At 32.3% G+C, this 10,492-nt stretch overlaps 1 pseudogene; it reads left to right on the top strand.

Annotated features, from left to right (window-relative positions):
• Positions 1–1,613: 1,613 nt before the first annotated feature.
• On the top strand, positions 1,614–2,523 carry LOC120165119 (annotated as a pseudogene).
• Positions 2,524–10,492: the final 7,969 nt, after the last annotated feature.

The raw sequence follows: 10,492 nt of genomic DNA, 5'->3' as shown, positions 1-10,492 counted from the left end.
GCGAAAATACACAAAAATACTCAACAAATATGCAAGGAATACGAGAGGAAAATCAAAACTCGAGCCTTGTAAACGTTTTAAGAAGAAATAAAAAGGTGGAAGTTTATACCTTCCTTATTTCTTTTCCCTTGCATGCGTGGTTTTCTTGTCGTTTTTACTCGAAAAGACAAAAGATTTGGGTCGATGAACACAAGGGAACCGAAATATTTTCTCTTAAATCTACGGTTCCCCAAGGCTCGATTGTAAAAAATACTTCGATTTTTAGAACAAGGACACGAAGGCCTAAAAGAAAAATGGATTTTTTTTGGGGTTCGCGGCCAATGACCAGCCTCGATCAATGGCGATCGGCGAGGCGGCGCAGCGTCGGATTCTGGGAAGCACGGCCCATGTTCTTCATTTGTGAAGAACGAGCGAGAGAAAAATAAGAAATGAGGGGGCTTGGTGTTAAATTGAGAAGAATGAAAAATTATCAAAATCTGTTTTGCTTTTATATTCGACCCGTGGGTGCCCGTCGACCCGACCTGTCCATTACAGGACCCGCGTGTTTTCCAATTAAACTGGGGAAACCCCCATTTTGTCCCCTGTTTTTAAAGTATTTAATTTCCCTCCTATATATATATATATATATATGTTTTTTAAATCATTTTTATTTGATTTTTTGTTAATACTATATTTATCATTTTATATATGTATACAAATTTTTAATAGTTTATTTATAAGCCTATTATTATTATTATACATATTCTTTTTATATTTTTATTTTCTTTCTTCATCCTTTGCATTAATATTTTTTAATATTTTATTTATGTTTACTTATATTTTTCCTATGCATATATGTATCTATTTTACCTTATTATTATTATTATTATTATTATTATTATTATTATTATCATTTTTATTATTTTTACTTTATTATTTTTCTTATCTTTTATTTTCTTCTTTTATTCATGTTTCTATTTAATTCTATTTTTTTGTTTATGTTTCGTTTCATATTTGTTTTATCTTCATTTTTTCTATTTTGTGTTGTTTTCTTATTTTTTTGTTTATTTTGCTTTTACTTATTTGATCTTTTTGTGTTTTGTTTATTATTTCTCTCTTACATCGATAATGTGCTTCACTACAAGGCTAACATCTTTAATCTTTTAAGGGTATTTTCACCAATTAGAGGTAAGTAACTGGGATCTTATTTTTACTTTTAAATTTAACATACAATTTTCTTAATTAAATGCAACTGAAAATTACGTAGTACCGAAAAAGTAGGCAAGGGTGCTAACCCTTTTTTGGTTGTAACTGACTCCCGAATCCGACACATCTTTGGTAAGACGTAGATCAGGTAAGAAATATGATATCTGATCAATCCATTTGCTTTAAAATAAATGATCGGTGGTGACTCCAAACCAATTATTTCAAGTCGAAGTCTAATTCCGGGGCACACCCGAAAGACGGCCGCGACACAACCATTAATGTTCGTTAAACCATTCTGCGAATAGTCATTTACGTTAGCAGGTTGGATGAACCAAAGTTAAAGAGTTAAAGGTTCAACGTACCAAAGTTAAAGAGAAAGGTATAAGATTTTCATTAGCAGTGGTCAAACCCCGAAAATTCCATTCCAGATGGATCTCATTTTCTCCATTTGTTTGTTATGTCTCGTATCCGTGTTCCAAATTAAGATTTTCAACTTTAAATGCTCATATAATACAATATTAATATAATTTAACATTAACCCTAACATGTAATTTTTTAAACTATACTCAAAATTGACTTTTATACCTAATAATTTTTTAATAAAAACATTAACACTAACGCAATTTGGATTTGTACGTATACACACATGGATTTTAGAAACTACATTTACACAAGTGAATAAATGTGACCACACAGTTTGGCTTGGTATCCGTGGAAACTCTGACTTAGGTAGAGACGGTTTCGAGCTACCGACTATAGGGTCTCGGTCCTTCCAGGCATACCCTGGTTGTTCAGCTAGGTTTTGGGGAAGATCCGGTTGCACATTGGACCAAAATAGAAGTCAACTCACCTGCCAAACCACTGACTGCGACTCAAGCCAAGTCTAATGCAGTGGCAGAGGTGCAACTCCACCGACCACTTTAGTAGAATTCACGACCGGGTCATGCACCAAGGATTTATACGATGTTAGCTTCGTTGACCGTTACAACTTGCCAATGATCGCGGAGGCAAGCGGCGGGTAGGCACATGCTTGTGAACAGAATGCGTTAGATTTGTTGAACCGACTGTGCCCGTCAGAGTTAAGGGCTAGTTCCGGTGAGGCATGTAAGAGTGCGTGAGAGGCTATCGAGACTCCTGAGTATAGATGCAGCGGCGAGTATGCTACTCCCAATGCCTGTAAACCGTCTGTTTATGCGGGGATGTTTAGAACTTTAAGTGGCTTGCCCAAGATCGTATAGCTACGCATATGATGATGCTACGAGCACATTTATATGTACCGGAGCTGACTATATGATTACATTCTGCCCTTCATCAACAAGGCAAGTATTGACGACATAGCAATATTCTATTATTTCTTTTCCTTTGCTTTTTTTTGTAATTATCCTATTTTTGAATTTTCGGAAACATGCTTCACCAACACCGTACTCTTTACCGTCATCGTAGTGCTTTGACAAGTCTAATGAATGGCTGTAATTACCACTCTTAGTGATTGAAATGACGCCGGCGACTTCATTAATCTGGGAAATTGAATTTTCTATAGAAGCCAAGTGAAATGTAAACAAAATAACCTGCAGGGAGGTCAACGTGGAAGGTGGGATCACCAGATGCTTCGCTCTTTATGACAGTCTGCATATTTAGAGAATGTTTTTCCAAATTTAAAGAGTGCAACTTTGGTATAAAAATGGAAAAACTCTAAAAAAGAACCTAAATAGGAAGAACTAAAACCGTACATTGGGTTAAGTGACATTAACGGTTGAAGGACTTAAACCGAACGGATCGATAACGTAAAAGACATTTATAATGTAATTTTAGATGTTATGTGATTTTTGAATCGGTGACCAAAATTGATCAGACTGAAAACAAAGAGGACTATTCACATAGTTTACCCATAAATATATAATGTAATTTTAGCTGTTATGTGATTTATTAAATAATAATATAAATCTTGTATTATGCCATATATGATTAGGGAAATTTGTTTAAATTGAAATTAATCATTATTATAATATTATAATTAATTATAATTAATTTTGATAAAGAATTGAATATATATATTTAATTCATCTTGAGTGGAATTATAGTAGAGAGCTAAGTATTAGTAATAGGTGTTTTATATGGTAATTAGACAATGGCCTTATGCAAAACGCACTTTTATATGTAGTGGGAAAGTAGAAATAAATAAATTTTAAATTAATTTAATAGGAAAAAATAGGAGAAAGAAAATTAGATATGTGATCATTTTTCATCCTCGTGTATAAAAAGAAATTATTCTAATTTGGAAAAAAATATAAAATGTGTGAGAGATAGAGTTAGTAAAAAAATATGTTTTTTTCAAAATTTATCTTTCTCTCTCTTAATTTTTAGCTTTATCAAGTAAGTAAAGATATATATATATATATATATATATATATATAGAGAGAGAGAGAGAGAGAGAGAGAGAGAGAGAGAGAGGGGTTAAGATTCACTTTCATTATGTAAAGCTAATAAGTTTTATACTAATTTATAGCAATTAGATTTAAATTAAATAAATGATTTAAATTTAATTAAAATTTATAACCATAAATAAATATATTTTAACTCACAGGAAAACAATATACTTTTCTTATTAGAATTAGAGTTTAGGAATTAGAGTTTAAGATTTAGAATTAAGGATTTAGGGTTTAAAGTTTAATGTTTAAGGTTTAAAGTGTAAGAATTAGGATGTAGGTTTAGGATTTGAGTTTGGGGTTTAGAATTTTGGGTTTTAGGATTGGGATTTAGGGTGTTAAGGTTATTTACCCTAAAATAAATGTTGAGAGTAAAATACTTCAAAAAAAATGACTAAAATGACCATTTTAATAAATGTTGGTGCTAGTTTTTGACATTATACAAGTCAAATGTTACACTAATCTAACTTTTTATATTTTCGTGGGGAAATATGCTATACGAAAACTTAATTTAAGGTTGAGAAACGTCAGAGAATGAGCGCAACCGAAAATGTTATTGAAAAACAACATTTTCGGTTGAATTGAAAATGTTATGAAGAAAATAACATTTTCGGTTGTCAACCGGAAATGTTACAAAGAATGTGAGCAACCAAAAATATTAAAAAATGTTCTGATTTTTATATCATTTTCGGTTGCACTCCCACCTTGTTATTCCTTAGCCTTAGATTAGATTGTCGTCCCTTAGACATCCCTGTTTTGGTATAAAAGAAGCTGAGTAACTTTTCTAATAGTAATTAGCTATCCACTAAACATCTACCTTCCGAGAGCTTGAAACCTTGACGAGGTGAAAAAATCAAGTAAACTACTTAAACGACCATTACTATGAGGTTAGTATTGATATGATTACAATAGCCAACTGATTATAGAACTAGATAATCTAAAAATGTAAACATAAACAAAGCGAGCTACAAATGTAATATCCCAAAGATAGGGTTAGTGACTAAAATGAGAATTTTTAAAATTAGGATCAATGTAGGAAAAAATAAAAGTTCAAGACTTAAATTGGAATATTTCAGTATTAGATTAAATGGTAATTATGGAAGTTGAAGGGGGTATTATGGTCTTTTATTTAAAGTATTTATTCTTTGGGAAGATTAGAAGGGGGTTACTTCACAAATGTAAGTTAATTTAAGCTATTTAGTTCTTGGATTTATAAGTTGGTTTTGATTATTATATAACCTTAAGGAAAGCTATATAAGCTTAAATCACCAAGTAGAGAGAATTAAAAAGGAAATTTTATTAAGGGTTTTTGAAGTTTTATTGATGAATTTGACTTGTCATTAGAAGGATTTAGAAGATTGAAGCATTAGAAATGAATTTAGAACACATGAAAAATTTGATGAAATATTGGATTCAAGAATTATGGTTAGTTATGAAAGATGATGAAGTGTTATGATGTTTAAGGAGGGTTTGCATGTATATGGATGAGTTTTAAGGCATAAGGAAAATTTAATAAGTAGAATTTGGAGTTAAGTGTTTAATTTTCGGGCTTGAAAATGGAAATATGGGCAAGGGGTATCGGTACCTGTTGAGTTGGTACCAATACCTCAAGACGATTTATGAAGAAGTGATGCATGGGGTATCGGTACCTCTATGACAATATCGATACCCTATGGTAGAGGTATTATACCTATGTGGAGGGTATTGATACATGGGGAACATCGAAGTTAATTTTGATATCGGTACTTGGGTAGGGTATCGGTACCCTAGCCTGAGGTATTGGTACCTTGAGGGTGGTACCGATACCCCCTAAGTTTGAAAAATTGGAATTGGAGTTTATTTGGTTTGTTGATAAAATCATATCAAGTAATTCTAATCTTGACATATATTAAAGTTCATATTCGTGTAGATATCGATCGAAAGCAAGGTTCGGATAGGTGTCCGAGAAGACTAGAGAGAGAGAATGAGAGCTTGATATTGGCAAGAAACCAATGTGAGTACATGATATGACTTGTAGTTATGTTAGGGAATTATGACTTACGAGAAGTTTAATTCTGATATTAGATTATATAAGTACCCAGATGTAGCATGTAGTGATATCATATATTAGAGATATATCAGTCCATGAATGTGTCTAGATACATGTATGTGTGTCAAATTATGTGAATATGTGACATAAGTTATGAGCTAAAGAGATAAATGATATGAGATAGGACATATGTGGTTACATGAGACATGATATGAAAAGAATATAAGTATATGTGATAAGATATGTGCAAGTGAATTATACAAATATGCTATGTAAGTGAACCATGATTATATGAATATGTGAAATGACATAATTAAATGCACTTGTTATGTGTTATGAGAGCTAAGGGTATGAAGGTTCTATGTGGTCCTTCGGGACATATATGTAATTATGTGGAACATATGTGATACTTCGGTACACTTATCTGGTCCATTGTATTATGTATGGTTCTTAATGAGTGGTCCTTCAGGACATAGTGGTCATTCGGGACAAATTTATAGTGACCCTAGTGGGAATTATATGAGCTATGGTGACAAGATATGTGCACAACCTCTATGTACTCACATACCTTATGTTCTTAGAAGTATACATGGGCTTTAAAGGGATGATATAAATAAACTTGGTTTGATACTATGTGTGTTTTATTGTGAAATGAGCTATTTGTTTTATGATGTGTATGGAAATGATAAGTATATGTTTACATGATAAAAAGAATTCATGACAATAATATAATTAATGTATATGTATATGTAAGCATGGTGTTGTCTGATATATACATGCATTTGCTAAGTAGGTATAGTTTCATTATTTAATTACATGTCTCACTAAGTCTATGACTTAGCATGTGAGTGTTTCACACGTAGGATCCAAGAAGTGCTAAGAGAAGATAGGCAATGGAGACAACATAACTTCAACGAAGATCAAATCAAAAAATATACAGTAGGTTTCCCTTTTGTATTATATAGTGTTGGCATGTATTTCAGGGATTGAATTTGTATAAGCTCTTAATAGTTTTATAACGTTTTAATATGATATATGTAAATTATTTAGTATTTGAAATTTCTTAAATTTCTATCTATTTTATATAAGAAATGATTCGAAAAGTTGATGTGACATCTCGGACTCGTATTCGAATCAAATATTGGTTAAGGGTGTTATTAATGGTATAGAGCTAAGATCTAGTGATTCTAGGCTTAAACCAGTGTCAAAAGTGTTTTTAAAAATGTATATATGCCAACAAAAAGTAAAAATTTCCGATCTAATAGAGTTAAGAGTATGTTGTCTTCTAATAGAGTTATGTGGTTATGTATTAGATGTCTGATCGTGAGAGTTCTCGAAATGAAAGAAGAAGTGATGAACCTGGAGGTAGTAGTAATTTCCCTGCCCTGGCCAGGCAGGGTGAAGAGTGAACACCTCAAGAAGTACCAGTACGAGATCAAGGGTTGTTTTCGGGACGTTAAACGTTATTTTGTCATGTTTTCAACCTTCTACTCCCTCAGCTCCTCGAATGAATATAGCTAAGGAATTGAAAGTTTTAGGAGTGCCCGAGTTCAAGGGTGAAGCTGAGGAAGATCCTGTTGCCGCAGATCTTTGGTTAAATGATGTTAAGATAATGTTAGAGGGACTCACTGCTCTGAATTGGATAAATTGGATGGAATAGTTTCATTGTTACGAGGTCAAGCTAGAATATGGTGGACAAATGTCACCATGAGATTAAGAAGTGATCAAGTGACATGTTATTCTTCTTGGAAGAATTCAAGCGTAAGTATATTGGTGACCAGTTTATTAGACAGATGAAGCAAGAATTTTTGAATTTGAAGTAAGGAGATTATACAATGTATGAATATGAATGTGAATTTAATAAGTTAAGTCGTTTTGCTATTGAGCTTATTTCGACTGAAAAGGATACATGTGATTGGTTCGTAGAAGGCTTGCACCCTAGGTTAAAAGAATTATTGTTGGCTTTGAATTTGTCATCGTTTCAAGAAGTAGTCAATCGAGCTAAAACTCTAGAAAGAGCTCAGAATGAGAGACTCAAAGAGCGGAAAGTTCAGAAGACTAAGAGAATTGGTACTTCGTCGAGTTCATCACCATCAAAGAAAAGTAGAGATTTGGATTCTCCAACTCAGGATATGTTTGAATTAACTACTTCTACAGCTAAAAGGTCAAATATAAGTCAATCAAGGCAATGTTCATATTGTGGAAAGAATCATACAGGAGTCTGTAGAGTGATTTCAAGAGTTTTTTTTTAAATGTGGTGATGTTGGACATTTTATCCGAGAATGTCATTTTCTGACTGATGAGACTATTCAGAGAGAGAAATCTATTACGGTATCTCAGAGAAATAGAGGTAGAGGTCGTGGAAGGAATCAATATGATTCATCCACTCAACAGGATATGCATCCAACTGCACGCATTATAATTTGGATGCAAATGAAGATTTCGAGGATCCAGATTTATAGAAGGTAAATTTCAATAAGGTGGTAAAGTAGTTTTGATTTGACTTGAGATTGATATAGTTATATGTTAGTGACAATTAGAAGGAGAAGTGAAAAATAATTTGGAGGTGATAAGTAATGAACTGATAGAGATCGATTAGTAAGGTATGACTTTCAAGTGAATAAATTGCGTTGAGCTTGTATAGTATGAGTATAAGGTAATAGTAAGAGTAAATCAAGATTTATTGAAGATTATAAAGGATTGCTTCATTTTGCTGTAAAGTGAAAAATTCGAGGATGAATTTTCTTAAAAGGGGAGATTTGTAATATCCTAAAGATAGGGTTAGTGACTAAAATGGGAATTTTTGAAATTTGGGGATCAATGTAAGAAAATTTTAAGTTTTAGATTTAGATTAAATGGTAATTATGGGAAGTTGAAAGGGTATTATGGACTTTTATTTAAAAGATATTTATCTCTTTATTAAGAGATAAACTTGTGGGGGAAAGATTTATCTGGAAGTTATCTTCCTTGTTCTTCTTCTTCCCGTTGGTTACTTCACAAAGGTAAGTTAATATCAGCTGTTTAATTCTTGGATTTATAAGTTGGTTTTGATTATTGGGTGTTATATAATCTTAAGGAAAACTTATATAAGCTTAAATCATCAAGTAGAGATAATTAGAAAGGAAATTTTATTAAGGGTTAATAAATGAATTCTTGATATAAAGAGGTTTTTGAAGTTTTATTGACGAATTTGACTTGTCATTAAAAGGATTTAGAAGATTGAAGCATTAGAAATGAATTTAGAACACATGGAAAATTTAATGAAATCTTGGATTCAAGAATTATGGTTAGTTATGAAAGATGATGAAGTGTTATGATGTTTAAAGAGGGTTTGCATGTATATGGATGAGTTTTAAGGCATAAGGAAAAGTTAATAAGCAGAATTTGGAGTTAAGTGTTTAATTTTGGGCTTGAAAATGGAAATCTGGGCAAGGGGTATCGGTACCTAATGAGTAGGTACCGATACCTCAAGACGATTTATGAGGAAGTGATGCATGGGGTATATTTACATGTATGAACAGTATCGATACCCTATGGTAGAGGTATCGATACCTATGTGGAGGGTATCGATACATTGAGAACATCAAAGTTAATTTTGGTATCGGTACCTAAGTTTGAAAAGTTGGAATTGGAGTTTTATTTGGTTTGTATTGATATGAATCATATCAAGTAATTCAAATCTCGACATTCATTAAAGTTTGTATTCATGTATATATGGATTTGAAGCAAGGTTCGGATAGACTGTTAGAGTAAGACTCGAGAAAGAGAACGAGTGCTTGATATTGGAAAGAAACCAAGGTGAGTACATGATATGACGTGTAGTTATGTTAGGGAATTATGACTTGCGAGAAGTCTAATTCTGGTATTATATTATATGAGTACCCAGATCTAAGCATGTAGTGATATTATATATTTAGAGATATATGAGTCCATGCCATGTGTCTAGATGTAAATGCATCTTTATGTTTGTGATATATGTGAATACATGTATGAGTGTTAAATCATGTGAACATGTGACATAAGTTATGAGCTAAAGAGATAAACGATATGAGATAGGATATATGTGGTTACGTGAGACATGATATGAAAAAGAGTATAAGTATATGTGATAAGATATGTGGAAGTGAATTATATGCAAATGTGTTATGTGTAAGTGAACCATGTAATTATATGAATATGTGAAATGACATCATTAAAATACCCATGTTATGTGAAATGAACAGTACCGATACTAAAAAAAATCGAATGTAAAATGGTACCGATACTACTACAGTAATATCGATACTGCTACAATAAAATCAAGTCCAACGGTCAAAAATTTCAAATATTACAAAGGTAGTACTGATACTCATTGAAAGAGTACAGATTCTACTTGTTATGGGCAGTTTTATTTTGCAGAAAATAAATTCCCGACGGCTCCAAAACATCCCCAACAGCTAGATACGAATTCAAACTCATTTCAAGCTATAAAAACAAGATGAAGACACTTGAAGAACATAGAGAACAACAATCCAAGCCATCAAACACAAGAAAAGTGGTTTTTAATCTTATTTCATCTTTCTCTTGTAAATATTTTGTTATTGTGAGCTTAATTCTTGTAAATACCTACCTTAAAGAGGGTTTCTTGTTTATATTTCCTTTTTATTGTAAAGGGGTTTTGATTCTAGCTGAGCCCGTGAATATTTAGGGAAAAGTTCTAGTTTAGCCCGTGAAAAACTAGGGAGTATGTAAAGGTTATCTCTTTGTCATTGAAAAAGAAAGAACAAATTAGTGAATTTGTTGCAAAATTCTTATTGAGGAGCTAAGGTAGCGGATGTAGACTTGGTTGAGAAGTCGAACCACTATAAATCGC

The sequence above is a fragment of the Hibiscus syriacus genome, unplaced genomic scaffold, assembly GCF_006381635.1.
Source record: "Hibiscus syriacus cultivar Baekdansim isolate YM2019G1 unplaced genomic scaffold, ASM638163v2 tig00111575_pilon, whole genome shotgun sequence".
In the NCBI taxonomy this organism is placed as follows: Eukaryota; Viridiplantae; Streptophyta; class Magnoliopsida; order Malvales; family Malvaceae; genus Hibiscus; species Hibiscus syriacus.
Note: the sequence above shows the minus strand (reverse complement) of the source record. Positions and strands in the feature narration are given on the sequence as shown.